Source organism: Narcine bancroftii, chromosome 8, assembly GCF_036971445.1.
Source record: "Narcine bancroftii isolate sNarBan1 chromosome 8, sNarBan1.hap1, whole genome shotgun sequence".
NCBI classification, from domain to species: domain Eukaryota; kingdom Metazoa; phylum Chordata; class Chondrichthyes; order Torpediniformes; family Narcinidae; genus Narcine; species Narcine bancroftii.
In genome coordinates, this window is record NC_091476.1 from 79350991 (window position 1) to 79374491 (window position 23501).

Below are 23501 nucleotides of genomic sequence, written 5' to 3' on the forward strand. Positions count from 1 at the left end.
GATTTAACCTTCTCCAAACTTCTATCAAATTTATGACTTTCAGCAAAGAAACCAATTGGACCACTGCTTTTGATCTTTTCAGTGTTTTCGGAGATTTATCCAATCATTGATCTAATACACAATTCAAAACACCCCCAATCAGGACATTTTCCTTAGCTTGACTCAGAGTTTACAAAGCTTCAGACATAAATTCCTCATCATCAACATTATGTGCATACACATTTAACAAAGACCATGACTGGGCAAACAATTTACAATTAATCTTTAAGATTCGACCAGCTGCTTCCACCGAGGATTCAAGTTCAAACGGCATTTTCTTATTAATCAAAATTGCCACTCATCGTGCTTTCGAATTAAAAGAACATGAAATTACATGACCAACCTAGTCTGTCTTCTATTTTAAATGTTCTTGTTTGGTTAAATGAATTTCCTGCCAAACAGCAACATCCCCTTTCATCTTTTTTACATAAGCAAAAACACGTTTAGGCTTAATCCACTTATTTAAACCTTGAAGATGAAATGTTGCAAAATTCAACTTAAGCATAATTTTTACAATTGAAGAAAACCCTCTATTCAATCAATCAATAAAAAACCCTTTCCTCCAAAACAGAATAAAGCTCCCTTTACCAAGTAACCCCTGAATTAATCAAGTACTAACCCATACACCATAAACAAAATAGGATTACACAAATAAAAAAGTTTTTTTTAGATACAACTAAAAACTACAAAAGACATTGTATCTTCCCAATTAACTGGGTGTGGAAAGAAATAAAATCCCTCCCACAGGTGGCAGATGACTTTCAAAGGCTTCAGCGTCATGCATCACCCCTCCCCCCCCCCACCACCACTTAACGTACGAAATTATAAATCTAAATCAGTTCTTAGCCACAGTGAATACAATCCAAAGTTTGTTCTTGGTCATCAATGTCAATCAAACTCTTTGACATATTTGCCTTCCCGTTCCCATTTCCATTCTTCTTCTAGGATTGCCTCCTCTTAGGACAAGAGCGCCTTTCAGTAGACCTGTTTGGCAAAGAATTAGCAAAGATTAAAACATCCTGATCGAAAAACTGTAATTGGAAATTGCCATTAAAAAATCTTCAAAACTGCAGTTTATCAAAAAGAAAATTTATATCCTTTCCTCAAAAGCACCTCGTTAGCAGATTTAATTTTTTTACGCCTTTTAACAATTTATTGACTTATGTCCAGGTAAACGAAAACCTTATCACCCTCCACCATCAACGGTGACTGATATCTACGTGCATTTTGGACTGAAACTCACAAAATAGACTCCCTGCCTTGATACAGTAAGTAGCAAATCGAAACTGCTTATGGAGGTTGACCTGGATATGGTTTGCTTCTCAAACCTTTATCTGCCCTATCTAATTCTAAATCCCCGGAAGAAAACTCAAGTCCCAACGCTTCAGGGATCCACTTCTACAGATTTAGAGATAAAGGACGTTATTCAACAAATGGCTAATGGGAAGTCTCCAGGTGATGATGGATTTACTGCTTAAATTTATAAAGCATTTTATGATGATTTGTCTCCACTATTTATGGACGTTATTCAGCAGGCGACGCAAGAACAAGCTTTATCAGATTCGTGTTTGAGTGCAATAAAAACGGTTATACCAAATAAAGACAGAGACCCTTTGAATGTAGCTTCATATCAGCCAATTCCTTTATTGAATGTAGATTATAAAATAATAGTGAAATTATTGGCAAATAGTCTTGCTAATTATTTACGTCAATTGGTACATGTAGATCAGGTTGGTTTTATTAAAAATAGGTGTCCCTCTGATAATATTCTTACTGTAATTTCATTGATCAATGCATAACGTCAGCAACCCAATCTACCAATGGTAGTTATTTTTATTGGGTCGAATTGAATTTTTTATTTAAAGTCTTGGAGAAATTTAAAGTTGGACGCATTTTCATTGATTGGATAAATGCACTATATTGCAAGGGTGGCGACAAATGGTCCCACATCTTCATTATTTAAATTATCGCGTTCAACTCATCAAGATTGTCCTTTGCCGCCAGCTCTATTAGCATTGGTCATCGAATCGTTAGCTCAAGCTATAAGTCTGAATGAGAATATTCAAGCTATAAGATTAGCAGATGAAAATATAAGATTAATGTATTTGCTGATGATATTTTGATATATTTAAGTAATCGGGAATTATCTTTAATTTATTTCCAAGAATGTTTATATCAATATGGTGTATTGTCAGGATATAAGGTGAATTGGGCAAAAGTGAAATATTACCAATTTATGATGCAAATTCTAATCAGTGCAACATTGACAAGCACCAGTGGGCTGATATCACCTCAAACCATGCATGTTGGCGCCCCACAGTTCGGCGGGCAGCGACCTCCTTTGAAGAAGACCACAGAGCCCACCTCACTGTCAAAAGACAAAGGAGGAAAAACCCAACACCCAACCCACCCAACCAAATTTTCTTTGCAACCGCTGCAATGCTGTCTGCCTGTCCCGCATAAGACTTGACAGCCACAAACCAGACTGCAGCTGACGTGGACTTCACCCCTCCATAAAACTTCGTCCGCGAAGCCAAACCAAAGAAGAAAGAAGAAGACAAATTGCTAAATTTCGTTGGACTGATAAAGTTAAGTATTTGGGTATAATGATTGATGTAAATATTCAATCATTGTTTATTTTAAATTATGTACCGTTAATGAGAAGGATTAAGGCTGATTTAATTAAATGGAAGAATTTACCTTTGTCATTCGTGAGTCGAGTAAAAAGTATTGAGATTAATGTTTTTTTCTGCGAATTCAGTATCTTTTTCAGTCGATTCCTTGTTTACTTTAGAAATATTTTAAGGAATTAAATAAAGTAGTACGAGAATTCGTATGGAAGGGGAAGTTAGCTAGAGTATCGATACATAAATTGACTTGGAAATATGCCTTGGGAGGTTTACAATTGTCTTATTTTCAAAATTATTATGAAGCAGCTCAATTAAGATTTATTGATCACATGCTTGATGCTTCATATTCTCCTATTTGGGCTACGATAGGATTGGCTAGTATTTCAGAACCTCACTCACATCATTTATTATTTCTGTGGAATTCTGTTTTATTACAGAGATATAATGTACCGATTTTAAGACATTTGTGAGAGATTTGGAATGAAAGGAATTTATTGATAGGTACAAAGGGTAAAATATCGCTTTTTCTCAGAATAATAGCTTTCTTAAAGAATGGCAGATTAAAGGAATAAAGTTGTTGCAGGATTGTTTTGAAGAAGGTAATTGTTATCGTTTAATCATCTCAGACTGAAATTTGGAATTTCAGTGAAGTCTTATTTGTGTGATATAAAATTAGATCATTAATAAAAGATAATTTTGGAAGAGAAATGAAAATTCCTAAGTTAACGACAATCAGGCCGATTGTGAGATGATATGTTATATAATGTGACTAAATTGCTTAATGTAAGATATAGTATGGTTAGCATTGATTATAATTTAAAAAAAAGATAGTGATCTCGAAAGGTCGTGCCGTTAGCGCACCTATAAGCATTGTACAGTCACCAACTACCATTGGCTTTCGTGACCATATGTAATGGTGAGACCTCGGAGTTGTCAGATCTGTAGACTATGTCCAGTTCCTCCATGCACTTGAACTGTTCCTTTGCCAGTTGCAGTTTTCTGGAGGTAGGTATCTTGTGGGTGCATTGATGGGGGACCCTGTGTGGTAATCTGGTGTTGAATGCCATGCTTTGGCATGACAGATGTGAATTGGTGCCTGAGAATTCGCTTGTACTCGGCCAAAAAAGTGGCTGTATTTATCGGTGGGGGCTGACATTAAGGCATGTTGTGAGTCTGGTGTTCCAACTTCCTCGAGTGGGAAGGTCTGGAATGTTTGCACGTCCTCCATTCGTTTGGCCTTAAGGTTGACAAGCAGGATGTGTGCTTTCAGGATGTTTACACCCAGTCAGAATTTTTGTAATGTTGCAAGAGTGACATCCCATTGATAAGTAGCTGGACTGTCACCTGCAAGTTGCCGAATATCTTTATAAAGGTGTTGTTGGACACTTGCATGATAGAGCCGCGGGGTCTTGTGCGTGTATCAAGCGCTGTTGTTGGAATGACACTGATTTCTGCATCTGTGTAGACAAGAAATCTGGGGCCGGTGGACTTGTCAGTAATATAGAGAAGGCTGTCTTTGTGGCCAGCTGAGGAAGCCAACAGCGATGGCTGGCTTGGGCACTTCCCAGAAAGTCGCAGGGCTGCTGATATTTATGGGTGTCCGCCGCGCCCACCTCTGGTAGTAGAAACAGCATTTAGCGTCCGCTCCCTCGTTAGGTCTGCGCGGAAGCTTTTGGTCACGAGGCGGGAATTGTTTGATTTGTAGCTCAGTTAGTGAGTGGGTCAACTAGCTGAAGGTGGATGAGGTCTCTCACTTGATACACTAAAGCCTGTCTGCTTTGGCAGCAAACTTTGTGAAGTCACTAAAATCCCCGTCCGCTCGCAGCAGCTGGATGTTTTCAGGCAGCTGTTCAAAAAACGTCTGGTCCAACATAAGGAATAGTTTATGTTATTCTGCCAGCGTGAGGGCAGATGCTGTTATGTTTCGCAGGCAGTCCAGCCGCATGAGCCTGGCTGCACTCTCGCGTCTGGAGGCCAGGTACATGCCGATGAGCAGCTACATCAGCTCGTTGTATTTACCTTCCTGAGTCTCTGCCTGTCCGAACAGGTGCGGGGGAGGATAATGTTGAAAGTAGGTAATTTTATTCCCCGGTGCTAATTGATCCAGTATCCATGCTGAGTTTCCCAGAAGGATCTATACGGTAAGGGTCACCATTGCAGTAGAGTGCTAGTGAAGCGAAAAAATGAGACCAACAGTTCGTGGACTCTTCTGATCTCGACAAGTTTATTTATTTTTCTTTTGCGTGCTGCATTTTAAGGTGACCCGAAGACCCCAGGCCTTACGCTGGGAACCGTATTCATGTGATGCCACCATGCCATGTATGTACAGGTAGTCCCGCTGCCTCTACCGGAGGAGATGAATGCGTGCACCATCTTTGATGCAACTGCACCGCTGATGCGCACGGGACACATGGAGATGGATCGCCTGTCCATCAATTATGTGCACTGCCAGACAACCCGCCCAATCCCACAAAACTAACGTTACTAAGATAATATATATTTTAATTTTAAAGATTAATATTAACACAAATTCGTCACACACTTTACAGAGAGGGTGGGATTCGAATGTAGGTCCCGATGCCTGGGGCTGCAAAGGAGATGTGTTAACCGCTGTATGCTGCCGCGTTATTTTTATAAGGTGGAAAGAAGTGCAGGGGTGTGTAAAAATTGTGGATTTCTCACCGAGAGAGGTGGGCGCAAGTACAATGGGATCTTGTTAAAAAAAATATTAGATAGGTAGAATGAAATGAGAAACAATGGGGACATGCAGTCGGGAACTTCTTGGCAATTATTAAATAAGAGGGATGGTCAGTAAGTTTGTGGATGACACGAATCCTGGAGTTGCTGTGGATAGCGTTGAAGTTTGTCATAGAATATAGGCACGATGCATAGTTAGGCGGGAATTACCAAATGTAATTCAATCCGGATAAGGGTGGAGAGATGCATTTTGGAATGTCAAATTTAAATGTTTACATAAAGAATACAAGGACCTTGGAGTCCAAATACATAACTCTCTCAAAGTTCCCTGGCAGATTGATAGGAGAGTCATAAAAGTCCTGTTATGTTCACGTAATAGTAATTTTGAAGCTCTAGAAATCTCTTCTGAGACCGCACTTACAATATTGTGCTCATTTCCGGTACCCTCATCGCAGGAAATATGTGGAAGCTATGAAGTGGGTGCAGACAATGTGACCTGGATTGCAAATTGAGTCAATTCTTTACAGAGCTAGGAGTTCACTCTTTGCAGAAAAAGAAAAAGATGAGAGGTGACGTAACAGAATTCCACGTGATTACGAGAAGCATTGATGAGATAGGTAGCCAGCACGTTTTACCAAAGGCTGGAGTAGCAAGCACCAGAGGACATTTAAGCAAAGTGAGTGGAGGAACATTGTCGAGAGATAGCGGGGTAATAACTCTATACCGAGAATAGTGGAAACATAGAATGCGTTGCCAGTGGTAGTGGTGGAGGTTGGTACAATTGTGTAATTTAAGAAACCATTATACAGCCAGATGGATGAAGGAAAATAATGGGTTATTAGGTGGCGGGTGTACGTTTTTGGTTGATAGATATAGATCGGTACATCATTGTGGGCCGAAGGGCATGTACTGTGCAATCATTTTCCATATTCTGAGATCCATGCTCTACAGTGTTAGATAGGCATGACGCTGTGGTCCCAGGGCCTTCGCTGTGCTGTAGATGTCTATGTTTTATGATGTTTAAGTGATCTCTCATCGATTATATCCACCACTTTTATGCTCACTGATTTCATGCGTTGACCTGTAGACCTTACTCTCTTACGGTTATGATCCTGCAACTGCAATAGTATTTCTGTATTGTGGGCAGATAGGCCATCAGTCCATCAGGTCCCCACTCGCTGCCACTTTACCTCCTTTCATCTCCGCTTTAACTTTGACAATTGCCGAAAACCCATTTTCCTCACTGCAAAATCAGAGCCTTTCCTTCCCAAGCCATGAATATATTCGTTGTTCCCGTTTTCGGGACTGATTTTATATTCAGCCAGCAGATAGTTCATACTGATTTTTTTAACATTTCATACTGTAGTTTAAAGTGTTAAATCTAACGGATATGTTGCAGATTAGAATTTGAAGAAACCAACATGATGTTTGATGCGGGCACATAATTACTTGGTGATTACTTGCCTGCTCCGGAATGCACTACTGATTGGCAAGTCTCACCTGAACAACTGCATCGTGTTTACTTCAATGTATAACACAACACTTACGATAGGTTGAACCCGATTAATTAAAAAAGTTTCCACTGCGATCAACACTAGACAAATGAGACCAAACAGTCCCACAGAAGAGATTCATTTTCATTTAAAAGGAGTTCTTTTCAAGGCGACATTTGGCAGTTGTCAGATAATGGACGCCGACGACGAGGAAAATTTTGGTCTGCGCGGTAGCAAGAATATGCTTCTAATGAGGAAGATATTTGCTGCCGTTTGTGAGATAGAGAGGATATATTATCCGACCTTGGCTGTATTTGGAATCCCCGGTAAGTCAGCGGTACAGCCGTCTGTGTTGTGAATGAGATTAGCCTATCCCGTTTTGCTCCAATCTACCCTGGTGGTGTGGGCCAGTTCACGTGCTTACACGTCTTGTTGTGGCAGTCAGGTTAACGGGTTGCATCGGTAGGAGGTGACAGACACAAATCTACGCCTCTCCTAGTTTATCAGTTTGAGTTGTAAAGGTTGCCAGGAGGCAGCGTGTTCTGGTTTGGATCTACCATGTGACATCTAAATGCACCGACCGTGATGGCATCGTTTGTGATTCATCGAAGCTTCAGTTCCCTAATCCTTGATCCTCGAATAAATAATCGCTCACGCCCTTAAATTCAATGAGAATACTGTGGAGAATTGTGGAGCGGAATGAACCATTCCATATCAATAGTTGGTCAACAATTTGTAACATGTTTATACACTCACACAGTTGTACCCTTTCTCATGGGTTATCGTCATTTGTGGCGCCGGGCAGTTTCCGAGGAAACCCCTAGAGCTACTTCATCTGCATCCAAAGGGTGTCCAATTTTTGGTAAGTATGTTTGGTACTGCAGTGGGGCAAGGTTTAAACTAATTTGGCAGCGGTATGGGAACCAGAGTGATAGGGAAAAGGGTAGGGAAGGTAAAGTAATGGCCAGGAAAAGTAAAATAGGAAAAGTAATGTTGAGAGGAAAACGTAACAAATCAGATGGTGCAGTGAGTTTTCGGGTCAAATTACAAAGAAAAATAGTGGGCAGAATAGTGGGCAGAAAAATCAAAAGAAAATGTTACAGAAGTCACTAGATATTAAAAGGACAAAGAGCATAAGGGCAATTTATCTGAATGCCCTCAGTTTTTGAAATAAGGTGAGTGAACTTGAGGCGCAAATAAGTACCCATGCCTATGATTTGGTTGCCATCACGAAAACATGGCTACAAGATGATCCTAAATGCGAATTAAACTTTCAAGGGTATCAGGTTGTGCAAAGAGATAGACAGGATGGTAAGGGAGATGGAGTTGCACTCTTAATCAACGATGAGCTCCAGGCAGTAGGGAGGAATCATATAAGATCTAAAGAGTATAATGTTGAGTCCATTTGGGTAGAGATAATGAATATCAAAAGGGAAAATATTATTGATGGGTGTTTTCTGTCACCCACCAAATAACAATAGTTTAGTGACACAGGAAATAAATAGAGAGATAAGTGAGGCATGGGGGACTTTAACTTCCACATAGATTGGGAAAATCAAGTTGATCATGGGAGTCTGGAAGAGGACTTCATAGAATGCATCCGCAATAGCTTTCTTGAGCAGCATGTTAAGGAACCCACAAGAGAAAATGCTCTCTTGGATCTAGGGTTGTGCAATGAGATAGGTAGAGTAAATTATGTAATAGTCAGAGACCATCTGGGAAATAGCGATCATAGTATGATTGAATTTCTTATTCAGATGGAAGGAGAAATAGTTAGATCTAAATCTAATATATTATGCTTAAACAGGGGTGACTACAATAGGATGAGGGAGGAATGGAGCAGAGTGCATGGGATCACAGGCTAATCAATTAAACATTTGAGGAACAGTGGAAGATTTTCAAATCAACATTTTGTAATTCTCAACAAAAATATATTCTGGTCAGGAAAAAGGACAGCAAGGTAGGGAAAAATCAACCGTGGTTAACAAAGGAAATAAAGGAAAGTATAAAATTGAAGGTGCAGGTGTACAAAGCTGCAAAGAGCAGTGGGAAACTGGAAGATTGGGAAAACTTTAAGAGACAACAAAGGGTTACAAAGCGGGAAATAAGAAACGGGAATAAGGATTATGAAAGTAAATGGCACAAAATATAAACACAGAAAGCAAAAAAAAATATAAATATGTAAAACGGAAGAGGGTGGCCAGAGTTAACATAAGACCCTTGTAGGATGAAAAAGGAAAATTGGTAGCAAAAAATGAGCAAATTGCCGAGGCACTAAACAAATATTTTGTGTCAGTCTTCATGGTGGAAGACACATCCAGCATGCACAAGTGCAGAGTTAAGGATGCGAATGTTGGGGAGAGCCTTGATAAAATAGTTGTTACAAAGGAAGTAGTGATGGAGAAACTAATTTGACTAAAGCCACACAAATCACCTGGTCCTGATGATATGCATCCAAGGGTTCTGAAGGAAATGGCAGAAGTTATAGTTGATGCATTGGTGGTCATATACCAGCATTCCTTGGATTCTGGCCAGGTCCCGAAAGACTGGAAGACAGAAAATGTCATGCCACTTTTTAAGAAGGAATGTAGGCAGAAGACTGGAAATTATCAGCCAATTAGCTTGACGTCTGTGGTTGGAAAAATGCTTGAAGCCGTCATTAAAGATGAAGTAGTGAAACGTTTGGAATGTAAGGGTTCAATCAGGCAGATGCAGCATGGTTTTAGAAAGGGAAGATCTTGTTTGAAAAACTTGTTAGGAATCTTTGAGGATATAATGGGTGCGGTGGATAGAGGGGAACAGGTTGATGTTCTATATTTGGATTTCCAGAAAGAGTTTGCTAAGGTGCCGCACAAGAGACTTATCAGTAAGTTACAGGAAAGTGGAGTCCAGGTAAGTATATTGGCATGGATCGAAAATTGGTTGTCTGACAGGAGGCAGAGAGTCAGGATAAATGGGAGTTTTTCAGGTTGGCAGAGAGTGGTAAGTGGGGTGCCGCAGGGGTTTGTGTTAGGCCCACTACTGTTCATCATTTACATTGATGACTTGGAGGAGGGGGACCAAATGTGGTGTAGCCAAATTTGCGAATGACACCAAATTGAGTGGAAGAGCAAATTGTAATGAGGATGTGGAGAGTCTGCAGAAGGATATAGTTAAGCTGGATGAAAGGGCAAAGGTCTGGCAGATGGAGTACAATGTTAGTAAGTGTGAGCTGAATATTATTTAAAGGGTGAAAAACTATAGCATGCGGTTGTGCACAGGGACTTTGGAGTGCTTGTGCATGAATTGCCAAAAGTTAGGTTGCAGGTGCAGCAGGTGATTAAGAAGGAAAATGGAATGTTGGCCTTCATCGCTAGAGGAATTGAATTCAGGAGTAGGGAGGTAATGTTGCAACTGTATAAGGTACAGGTGAGACCGCACCTGGAGTACTGTGTCCATTTCTGGTCTCCATATTTGAGGAAGGATATACTGGCTTTGGAGATGGTCCAAAGGAGGTTTACTAGGTTGATCCCTGGGATGAAGGTTTTGACTTATGATGAAAGGTTAAATCATCTAGGATTGTATTCGCTCGAGTTGAGAAGAATGAGAGGAGATCTTATAGAAATATATAGGATTATGAAGGTTATGGATAGGATAGATGTTAGAATGTTTTTGGAGCTGACCGGGGAACCTAAAACGAGAGGACACAGTCTCAAGATTTGGGGGAGTAGATTTAGGACAGAGATGAGGAAAAATAGTTTTTTTCCCAGAGAGTAGTGAATGTTTGGAATTCTCTAACCAGGGAAGTGGTTGAGGCTGCCTCATTAAACATATTTAAAATTCGGTTAGATAATCTTTTACATGATAGAGGAATTATGGGATATGGGGAGAAGCAGGTAGGTGGTGTTAGGTCATAAATTAGATCAGCCATCATTGTATTGAATGGTGGAGCAGGCTCGATCGGCCATTTTTGGCCTACTCCTATGTTTCTATGTGGCTGCAACCTTCCGCTTTTGCTTGACATTCAAATGCACTGAATATTTGATGAGTTCCTAACATTCGCAGGTTTCACCAAATTTTCTTTGCAGCAAGCCAAAATTCCCCAGCAATCACAACACACCAGATATTACCAAGTCTGAGGCTAATATTGCAGGAGTGAATGGCTGAAGAAGGCAAGATAATAATCACTAATGGCTCTGACTTGTTTCAGGGGAGCTGCCATCTGTTTGGAGACGTCCATGTGATCAGTGACAGTGCACACTGTGCCTTGGGCTGATCCACATACAAGCTGACCGCAGAAAGAGGGTGTCACGTTGTTATTAATAATTGATACTTATTGCTTCACAGTGTTTTATTCCTAGTTACTTCAAGCTCAAGATTATTGGCACATATACCATGGCGCAGATGGTAATTGTTGTGCAAGCAGTCAGCGCAACATCTTTTACAGTGTACCGTGAGAAAGGCACAGCGAAGGAGTGCAAAATTTCATTGAAAGAGAGAGAGTGTGCTTGTTTGTGTGGGAGAAATGGTGTGTGTGTGTGTGTGTGTGTGTGTGTGTGTGTGTATGTGTGTGCGTGTGTGTGTGTGTGTGTGTGTGCGTGTGTGTGTATGTGTGTGCCTGTGCGTGTGTGTGTGTGAGAGAGAGAGCGAGACAGAGAGAGAGAGAGAGAGAGAGAGAGAGAGAGAGAGAATATTTCTTCAACATCTTGCTCCAATACGGCGTGGTGCCGCTTGTTTCAGACCATCCTTAATAGTATGGGTACCCAGTAAGGTTATGTTGATAAACTTATATTAACTCACATTAACAGCAATGATCTATTTTGAAAAACTGTTGTTGAAGCTCATCAGCTGTGGTCTGGGCAGGGACATGGATCCGTTCCAATTGGCCAATCGTAGCAACAGGTCCACAGCGGATGCCTTCTAACTGGCCCTGTACAATCCCTTGTACAGCAAAGCCAGACACAACATGATGCTCCTTATCAGTTACAGTTCGACATGTAAACACCACCATCCTCTTAAACTCCAAGACCTATTCTCAAAGTCCCACCGTGTAATTGGATCTTGGATTTGTTAAATTCCAAACCACAATCAGCGAGGATTGGTAAGAAAACTCCCTCCACAATCTCCATTAGTACCGGAGCACCACGGGGCTGCGGTTTCACCCATGATCTAATTGTTTTACACCAATGACTCTGTGACACGGTAAGACGAAACGCCATTTCTAATTTATACGATAGTATATATCTCACCTTACAGGAGGGAGATTGAAACCTCGGTTGAATTATTCACCATCAACAACCACGCACTGAATGTCACCAAAAGTGAGAATTTCTGACTTCAGGAAGGGCAAATAAGAAGTCTACAATTCAGTGGTCATGGGAGGATTAGAGGTAGAGAGTGTAAAAAAATTTACATTGTTGTTAGTCACTCTCTCGGAGGATCTTTCTTGGACCTAATGCACTCCCGGCATCGTGAAAAAAGCATGCAAGCAGTTCGACGTCCTCGAGTGCCTGCGGAGGCTTGCCAAAACATCAGGAACACTAGCAAGTATCAGCAAAACAGTGGTGTAAAGTCTCCTGCCCGGCTGTATCGCGGTCTAATATGGGGATGTCCACGAAGCCAAGTGTTAAACCCTGTAAAAGGTCAGAACATCCTGAGTAAAATCCTTTGCACTATCGAGAACATCTTCAGGGAACCCTGTCGTTGGTTAGCAGCAGCATTCATCAAGAAGCCACATCAGCCAGCACACACTCTATTCTCACTGATCCCATCAGGAAAGAGGTATTGACGCAACAAAAGTGGCCCATCAGGTTCGGGAACAACTGCTACCCCTCAAACAATCAGATTTATCAATAACAAACTCAACCAGGGATTTATTTATTTGATGGAGACTCACTTTGACATTATTAATATTGATATTGTTCCAACTTTCTCTCTGTATTACAAATTTATTTTGTTTACATTCCTTTATTTCTTTAAATGTCCAGGTTGTCGTATTTTTATTTTCCCTACTCTAAGTGGTAATTCTGTCTCGCCCGCATTAAACCAATCTAAGGGTCATGCCATGTATTCATGAATGTATCTTGACAATAAATGTGAAATCTGAATCTGAGAGAAATAGATAGAGCTAGAAAGACACAGATAGATAGATAAATGAATGCATAGATAGACAGTGAGATAAACAAGAGGGAGGAAGAGAGAAAGAGAATGAACTGAATGGTGTTTACAATCCCCTGCATTTTTGTTGTGGTATAGAGCGGAGCAGTTAAGATACCAGACCGTGATGCTCCTTGGCTAGATCATTCACTGGTACATCTATCGAGGCTGTTCGGTGATACAGGTGACATGCCAGATTCCCTCTAGTTTATGGTACTGGTGCACATTTTGGACATTGAAGTCATATGGGTGACCAAGATAAGACAATCGTGATGGTTACTCATGGAACCTTCTCAGTGTCTCCCATCTCCACCTCATGATCATTGATGTTGATTGGCTTGTGAGCCTCTCTCTTCCTCCCACTATCTTTAACCAGTTATTTTGGTCCTGCTGATATTGAAGTGGATGTTGTACTTTTACCCCCACAGGTGTCGCTCTCTCTCCTTCGTGTAAACCAAATGTTGATTGAAACCGAAAATAGTGGTGCCATCCATGAATTGTATTGACGGATTTGGAGCGTTTTTATCTCAGTTAGTTTTCAGTGTACAGGGATGTCTAGAGGGGCCGTGTTAATGAGCCTAAATCTTGAAGGGGACCCGGGTTGAGGATGATACTGGAGAAGCGCTGTGTGGAAGTATTTTATACGGCTGTACTTTCTCCCCATGTCTGAGCGGGTTTCCTCCGGAAGCTCTGGATTTCACCCACCCTTCCAAAAATGGCCGGAATTGTACATTAATAAAGTGTAATTGTCCGGCTCGGGCTCGTCCGCTAGAAGGGACCTGTTACCTTGCTGTATGTCTACATTTAAACATTAAAAAAAAGGACACTGTCACCAATCCTCAATTATTGGTGTCCATTGCGGCAGGAAGTCGGATCCAATTGCAGAAAGACCACTGTCATTGAGTTTCGGATGAGACGGTTTGAAATTATTCTTTTGAATGCTGGGCTACGGTGACCGAACTGTAGTCTATCATAGGTGTCCTCTCGTCGAGACATTCCAAGGCTGAGTGGACGACAGACAGACTGCATGTGCCGTGGACCTCTCGTAGTAATGGAGATCGCGATCTTCTCTTCTTTTTTTAATTAACAAGCATCCTCATTCTTTCTCATGACAGCCAATCTGGCGACGATTCGAATCCTTTCTCGAGGAAAGTGCGGTCTCTCCAGATGTGTCACCCGCTACCTGGTAGCCATGGCCGTGGTGGATCTCCTGATCATTATCTTCGATCTGATACTGAGACGGATTCCGATTATTTATCAGATGCGTTTTTTTAGGGAACTCCCCGTGTGTAATATCCACGCCGTCCTGCTTCATGCAGTGACCGACTGCTCTGTCTGGTTCACCGTCATGTTCACCTTTGACCGGTTCGTTGCTATTTCTTGCCGAATCCTTAAACATAAATATTGTATCGAGAGAACAGCAAAGATTGTTCTCGGAGCGGTGACTGTACTGTGCAGTTTAAAGAACATTTTCTGGTACTTTATGTACGCACGTTTGTACAGCTTGACGCCTACCACGTGGTTTTGTTCCATTTATGTCATTTTTAGGAGTTCAATAGTCTGGACCGTCACTGAATTTTTACATTACATCCTCACGCCTTGTGTCCCCTTTGTTTTCATCCTTATGTTGAATGCTTTAACAATCAGGCACATTTTAGTGGCCAGTCAGGCACGTGGGAGACTCCGGGCACAGAATTGCCCCAGAGATCCTGAGATCCAGAACCGAAGGAAATCCGTATTGCTGCTGTTCTTTATCTCCGGAAATTTCATTCTGTTATGGGCAGTGATTACGGTCTATTCAATATGGTCACGAATGTGGAGTATGGGATATTTTACTTTCCACCTTCCCACTTTTGTAGCAGGATTGGGCTTCATGTTCCAGATGCTGAGTTGTTGCACCAACACCTGCATTTATGCGATTACACAGACGAGGTTCAGGAAGCAGCTGATGAGTGTATTGAAATACCCCTTTTCTCTGCTGGTCGGATTGAACAAACATAGAAACAAAATACGTTGTGACTCCATCATCGAACCTCACTAATTAGAAGCAGAAACATGTGGAAAGATAAAACACGGTCACATTTATTTCAGCCTATCAAACCGTCACCAACACCAATTAAAACGAATCGACTTTGTTCTAAAAGGAGACACGAGGCTGCACAAATGTTTTCTTCTGATTACAACATTGAGCACGATGCTGGAGTCTCAAGCCAAAAGCGATCTGCGGCAGGATCCCAACGGGCCCAAGTGCGTAAGTTCTGAACAAACCGTGGTTGAAGTCTCGAGAAAGAGTTTGCTGTCAAACGTTAACTTTTTATCTCCCGTATGCCCCTTGACACGATGTATTCATCCATCACTTCGTGGCTAGTTGCATTGACCCTATTTCCCAATAACTTAACAACGTAGCCCATATAGAAGAATTAACATCCACAGTCGGGTTAATTTCCAGTAGACAAATTATCTCCTGACTTCTAATCCTAGGGATGTAGAAGAAATCGGAACATCAGAGAAAAAAGATGGCCACCGGGAGATGAAAGAGGTAGGGAGTCAGCGCAAGGTGGGTATTTTATCCACGTCTCAGGTGCTGAAATCTAGCCTATCTAATGCCCGTGTCACTGATGTTCTGACCTTCGTTTCCTGAGCGAATGAATTCAAGGATTGTGATGTTAAATTACATACCTTGAAAACTCTGGTTTGAGCATTATTGAGTATTCCAATATAATTTAAAAAAAAACAATTCTTAAAACTATTTGTAATTGTAATTCCCCGTAATTTTTTAGGTTGAATTAAACTTACAAAAGAACCGCTGTCAGTATGGACACCTTTGTGCATGACGCTGATTGGACGTATTAATGAAATCAGATATTTTTACATAAATGTTCCAGTCTTCACTAATTTTTATTCCTGAAATTTATTTTGATTCATGAGTTTAGATTATTTTTTTTTCATATATGGCAAAGCAAACAAGCGTGTAAAAATGAAACATTTTTTTAAAATAAAAAGAATGAAGTTTCTAGCGTCCAAACCAACTATTATTTTTGAGCCGTTAATATAAACATTTATTATTGTTATTATATTTTGAAAGTACAGATGAACATCGTGTTTGGGTAAAAATGATTTTGAATGGTTCTGAACATCTCGCCATGCTAGCAGTATTGGGCTCTATCTTACCTTTTTCATTTTCAAAACGTATGGACAATCGTATGATGAGACATAGATTAAGGACTTGGGCACAATTTCGAAGAGTATTTGCCATTTATGTTATTTCCAGATCCAATCCTATTTTATTAAGCAGCATCATTTTCACCTCCAATGTTCGATTCAGGTTTTGGAGAGTTGGTTGGTTTGGGTATGAAATGTTTTACAGATTTTTATATTCGAGGCGTTTTCTCCAATTTCTGTAATGCATGTCTCGACGGCGGTGGGGAGCACGATACTCAGCTCCACTCCAGTGTCCACCAGGAAATGCCGGCCGGTGCACTTATCAGTTACGTCAAGGTGGCTGTTCGTGTCACCAGCCGTCACAGATATCAATAGTGGCTGGCTGGATCGTTGCATTTGTCGGTACACGGTTGCCTGCACTTAGAGCTTGTGCCCCGAGCGGTGATGGTAAAAGTACCTTGGAGGATGGTGCTCCTCTGACTTGTGCTCGGGGGAGTGCTGCGGCTGGCTGGACGAGTGACCTGACTGTGGTCAGATTCATTCTCGTTCTTAGTGCACCAGAAGGTGTCCGCTCGAGCTGCGACTCGGCGAGGGTCCATGAAGTCCTCGTCCCCAGAAGGACCTGCATGTCCTTGGGCATCTACTCCAGGAAGATCTGATGGAACAAGCAGTAGGGCTTGTGAACCTCTGCCAGTGCCAACATCTCATCCTTGAGGGCCGATGCTGTGCGGTCTCCCAGCCAGTCTAGATGTAAGAGTCTGGAGGCACGCTGTTGAGTGGTGACACTGAAGGTGCCCATGAGAAGGTTCGTGAGGGAAGGATATTTACCCTCCGCGGATGGGTTGTGGATGAGATAGTCCACCTTGTCTGAGGTTTTCTCGTCCAGATCTCTAATGATGTGGTAAAACATTGTGGCATCTACGGGATGTTCCTGGGGCAAAACTGCGCCTCCGCCTGCCCGAACCACATACGTGTGCAAAGGGTCAAGAAGTGGGGTTGTTTAATGGCCACTGCGTTGATCTCGGCAGGATCTATGTTTCATCCCAGAAAGTGTGGGATGTCTGGGCTCGTCTGGTATACCGATGGAGCGCAAGCACATCCAGCACATTGGATGTCATTAGTGGCTCTTTAATTCAAATCTAGAGCACGCCCATTTAAAGGCAGCGTGAGCTCGGTCACCGCGTGCATGATGCTACCCACGGCGCGCTGGGTTTGAAACAAAAGGCAGGGAGTACCCCCGACTGTGCCATCTTCTCATGGCTCCCCTGCCATGCGGCACTACGAGAGGGTGCGTTAATTCATAAAATATTGCATTGTAAAAGCGAGTACCCTGGAAACCCCTCTAGTAATACTGTCTATGTGATCAAATAAGAGTAGCTGGCTTTCTGTACACCTTCCTTTCGCTGCTTGGAACCACGTATCTGATTCATTAGCCTCTAGCCCTAAATTATGATTGGTGCTATAAACATTCATCTTATTAAAATATAAGTAAAACACATTGAAAAGGATATTATGCAGTCACCAAAAAATCCTATTTTCAGTCTTGAATCCGGTCTTCAGTTCAAATGTCAGGGCTACAAGAGGCACAACCATAAATTTCTCGTGTTGTACGTGGGCGTCTCTATTTCAGTCTATTATAATAAATGTCTTAATCTCTTAGCTGGCCCTTTTCCCTTAAGTTCATTTGGCGTATCTAGTGAGGCAGTCCTTCAAGCTTTACTGTAGTCAGTGTTATTACAAGGACCTGCAATAATCTTTTCCAGCGAGTTCCCAATTTCTTTTAATCCAATTCTTTACCAGAATATAATGCTCAGGTTTGACTTTAGGATGTTCACCACTTCGATCTGTTGGATCAGCCTCCTTTAGGTATGTTTGTTTTTACCGGGGAATGCATCTCTCAAAATATTTGAAGTTCGATGTCTCAAATATTCAAATCTAGAGCACGCCCATTTAAAGGCAGCGTGAGCTCGGTCACCGCGTGCGTGATGACTTCACCTAATGATAATAAATCCATCCCTACTAGCGATGCGGGCTTTGCACCCCAAGATGTCCGAATTGGCTATCCGTGGACTATCTCGGCAGCAGATAGCACTGACCTAATGTTATCCACATTTAAATTAATGCTAGGGGAAGCACTTGTTAGCCAATTTTAGACCTGTTTTCTCAGTTAATTTGGCCACTTTATGTTTTTCTATTTGCACATTCCACTATTCCTGCTGGCTGGGGTTAATTGGAGTAGTAGAACCACTGTAAACTCCAATTCCTTCACCAAATTCAACCCAGTGTCAGCTTAAAACTTAGTCAATTTCTTCTTTAAGGATACAAGCAAATCAATAATAACAAGACAATACTGGTATTTACATACTTAATTCTACAAACTCAATCCATTTACACTCAAATGGTAGGTATTCAATTTATTTTCCAGGATGTTGTTGTAGGCAGATAATAATTCCTTCCTTTGCAATATCATACTTTATTAGATCAGTGACTTACTGCTCCTTCATAATTTGATTCTACCACACGATTATTGTTTACGGAGCTTAATGAAATGGTAGGATCGTCCTCCTGTACCTATGTTTCATCCCCAAATAAGACAAGACCATCCTATTCAACCTGTGCATCACTTTCTGAATAAACAATGAAGGGACAGTTTATAACAACAGCTTTTTGAGTAGGATCTGTGTAAGAACTCCCAAGGGGTAAAAAGTTATGGTATGGGCATAAGTATTCCCTTCCCTATCATGTAGGCTCTGACAAGTGCAAACTTTTCAGAGTCCTGGGAAAAATTGATGATAGCAGGCAACCGTCTTAATTACTTCATTTCTGTATTTTCACAAGGCAGTTTTTTAATGATTCTTTCTTCTGTGTGATTCGTTTTTACTCCTAGACAAGTTGAAACCAGGAAACACTGCTAAAATGGAACACCATTTCTTCATTGTAACTTTTTAAAGTCCAACAACTTGTGAAATTGCTGCATGGTTGAAGTTCCTTCGACAGCAGGTTTCAGATTATTGCAGATAAATTTTACTTTCAGCTCTTTAACCCCTTCTTCCTCACTCATGCAGAGTCTTTCTACTGTCATTGAAAGTGCGAGGCAAGCATTTAAGTTTTTTTTTCCGAAATGAGCAAATATTTTACATCAGAGCTAAGATTGAAACTTCATTATCGTCACGATTGACACACAAGTCTGGACACTATGGCTGGTGGGGAACATATGCGAGGGCCTTACACACAAGGAATCTTTTAATTCTTCCTTCGGATTTCTCTTCAAGAATAGGGAGGTCCTGCCTGTCATCGTGTCCCTGGGGTTTCATTCTTTAACCTTCTGCTTATTAACCATTTGGCACCTGAGGGAATGTGTTACCATTCTAATCGTAATTATCATATCATTAATCTGGAATGTTAAATCAGTTTAATATTCTGTGGTTGATGCTGGTCTGTTCCTTATTTAAATTTATTTTTTATTAACATTGTTGTGGAAAAAGAAATGTATGCACAAGGAAATTACTGCTCAGGAAGCCTTTATTTTAAAAGCCTGGTACCAGGGAGAGACCAGTATCCTCTTAAAGCGAAGATCCAAATCTCTCTCTTGCTAGAAGAAACTTGTACAATTATAATCAGAATACATGTGATAACAGGAAAATTTGCAACTGGAAAAAATAAAATCTTTAAAAACTGTATCAGATATCCATCAACTTGAAGGCCGTTAAAGCTGATCAAAACAGAAAATGAAATAACAGGAAATTCAGTCCACCCTGTTAGCGGTAACATTGCTTGGTCCATCCATCTTCTAGCTTCACCACGAACTGACAGAGGAGCCAGGGTAGTGGTTTAAAACAGCAATTAGACATTTGTTCAGAGCAGACAGCAAGATAATGTGTCAGCTATAATGCTATAAGAGACTAAGTAATAAAAGCAAATTGTGAAGCTTCAAATCATAAAATTTCCTCCACACACATATAACGTGGAGAAAAGTTTAATTTTAGCCTTGAATAAATATACTGCACAGAGAGGATGGGAGCTGCCAATCGTGATTAACTTTACTTTCATTACAAGCAATACTCCAGACATGTAATTGAGATACACAATATTTCCTCCCCTGTGGCTCCCATTATCTCTCCAGATCTTATATTTTTCTCCACATTTGTTGATTGCCACGGTGTATTACTACCATTATAAATTCTCTTCGTGGTCCGTGTAATTGGAACACGAATGGAAGAGGTCCATTTACTGATATAGCATTACCTTTATAACTATACCATAAATTTAACTGGCCGGACCTTTCCTGGCCTCCTGCTCAATTCCTAACTTCCTGTGAGTTGTGCATCTCATTTTCAAATTTAAATGTTTACCACAGTTCACATAAAAATAATACATTGGCTGCCCCGGAGTCCCCACATCACTCATTTCCAAAATTTAACCCATAGGACTGTTTACTCCTGGCTTACCACACACTTGTCCCATGTGGTCCTTTTGTCTGTGCGGCTCCTAATGTTCCTCACTTTCGTGTGGGGATTTCCCCTCTTATCAACCAGTTTAAGGCAGGGCGTCAGAACTAGGACAACATGTTATGCTGGACAGTACTTTTACTTTTTCATCAAGCTAATCCTCAAGCCCTTATCATCTGGGTGCGCGGCATGTGCGTACTCCAGGCTGGTTTGCTAAATGCATTGAAACTTCCACTTCCCGATGAAAATAATACAGCACGCTGAACTGCTACAGTTAACTCTTTATTGGACACCAAGTTAACCTGAGAACCCTTACTGCCGTCAGTCTTGAAAGCAGACTCCAGTACTCTTTATTCAACAAATGGATGCATCAACTTTTATACACTCAAGAAAACACATTGAACTAAAAGATTGCACCTTCATTCCACATAAAAGATAAATCACACCCCTTATTGCTACTCACCACACTGCGCTGTTGTCCTGATCAATTCTCCGATCCTTCTGTTCTTTTCTCTGTGCATATTCCACAGGTTTTAATGACCCCCATCTATCAATGGGGTCCCCACTTTATAGCAAAAGTCTTCCAACTTGCACGTTTATATCGCTCTTTCTTTCTTGTGCCAATAGGCGCCATTTCCCTAATATATTTATCGCTTTCTCATTTAATATACCCTTCCAAATCAACTGTTGTGCCTATTTTATAAATTTAATATCCGAATTTTACCTAATCTCTGATTCAAAGCCTCCGAACTTTATGTATAATTTTATCGCTTTTTGGATATTTCTCACACATTGTCTGTATTGGTGAACCCCGATGACTCACTCTATCCATACCATTACACATAACGTCCCCGACCTCCCGGAGCTCCTTTCAACCACCGTCCTGGACAGCCAAGATCCCTGTACTCTTAACTCAAGTATGACATTTCGCGGTCCTCCCTTAAATTCTGTCCAGTCTCTCAGTTTCTGGCCACAGATTCACGCAGAGACGTTTGTTCAGAGCAGGGAAAATGGAGAAGATAAAAGATGACCTGTTCTGCTGGTCAAATCCCTGGTGCGTACAAACTGATTCCACTTCGTTCCGCCTGCCAAGGATCTGCAGAGACTTTGGAACCTCACATCTGACACCAAGAATAGATTCAGGTTCTTTCAGTAGATCACACGAAATGACTTATACTCCAAACTTTTGTCTTGGTCAGACTTCCTTTATTCTGCAGAATTGAGAGGTATCTGCACAGAGTCTCACAGAGCTCCTCGCTCTGTGAATGCTGGAAGAAGAAAACTGAACATGTGTTTCAAAACTTTCACTTTGTCTTGTTCACATATGGGTGGAGATACATTTACAGCCTTTTATCAGACCTCGTTTGATTGGTTCAGAGTAAATTCCTACAGTCATGCTAACTGGACCTTTTGAATTGCCATGCCCGGCTTACTAGAATACTGCAAAACATTGCAACACTATCACTAGCTGTTAACCCTTTCCATTCTCATTATTCCATTTTTGTATATTCGGCTCCACATCATTTTTCCAAGTAGAAGCAAGACATTTTCTTGCTGCAGCCAACCCTAATCGTAGTTGTGGTTTATCCAGGCGCAATTCTGTCGGTGATGTATTCATATAACCCAATAAACACACCAACGGGTCAATTTGCAAATCCATTCTAATTAAATCACTCAAAACCTTTATCACTTTTTCCTAGATAGGTTTAACATTTTTACATGCCCATACTGAATGAAAAAAGTACCTGTCTGTTCCCCACATCTAAAACACAAATCTGATGAACTAAATCCTTATTTCTTTAACTTCTCAGGAGTTAAATATAAGTTATGTAAAAAGTTATAATTAACCAAACTGTATCGCACATTAAGTAATTTTGTAACGCTATCAACACACATATTTGACTATTCTTCCCAAGACAAAGTCATAGCCAAGTCTTCCTCCCACCTGTCCTTCATTTTATATACATCAAACTTTTTCATATTTTCCTACACTTATATATACACTTCCGAAATAAACCCTTTCTTTCCTTTATCAGCAATTGCGTTTGACCCAGTAAAACCAATTCACGTCCAAAGTTTTCTAACAATAAATTCCGAACCTGGTAATAAGCAAAAAAAATTAATGAAATACTGAAGTTTTCTCGAAATCTATTAAAATAAGGAAACTTAACTGCTTCAAAACAAGCCTCCACCAAGTGTACTCCGTTCATATTCCAATCTTTCAAATAAGGATTTAATCAACAGAAAGGAATTATTTTATTCATATATAATGGTGATTTAGTTGAAAATTTACAATTAGATACTATAATCTGATCTCCATTATATCAAATATCCATTAAATGTCTCAATACTGGCAATTTCTACTTTTGCAATAGTAAAGTTTACAATGTACAGATAAATTGATGTATTTTTTTCAGAAATCTGATCCAATTCAATCTTTGCCAAAAGTATCAAACAACCTATTAGTAAATTTTAATTGTGCCAACTTAGAATAAATTTGAAAGTGTAGTTATTGAAGTCCATCTTATTCATATTTCCATGTCAACTTTGCGTAGAAACTCTTGACAATTTGCCTTTCCATAAAAACATACGAATTGTTATTTGGATCCATTGTTTGATAAATCTCTAAAAGCTGTAAAGAAAACCAAAAAAATGGCTAAAAGAATAAATGAATTGATGAGAGATTTAAATTTGGTGGAAATATGGAGATGGTTGAATCTGACTGAAAAAGATTTTTCATTTTACTCTGCCCCACGTGATAACTCTTACAGAATTGATTTATTTCAGGTATCGGCACAAATGCAAGTTAGATTTATTAATGCTGAGTGCAAGAGTACGATATTGTCTGATCATTCGTTACTGACAGTTTCTTGTGCTGGCTCTGAGGTGTTAGAAAA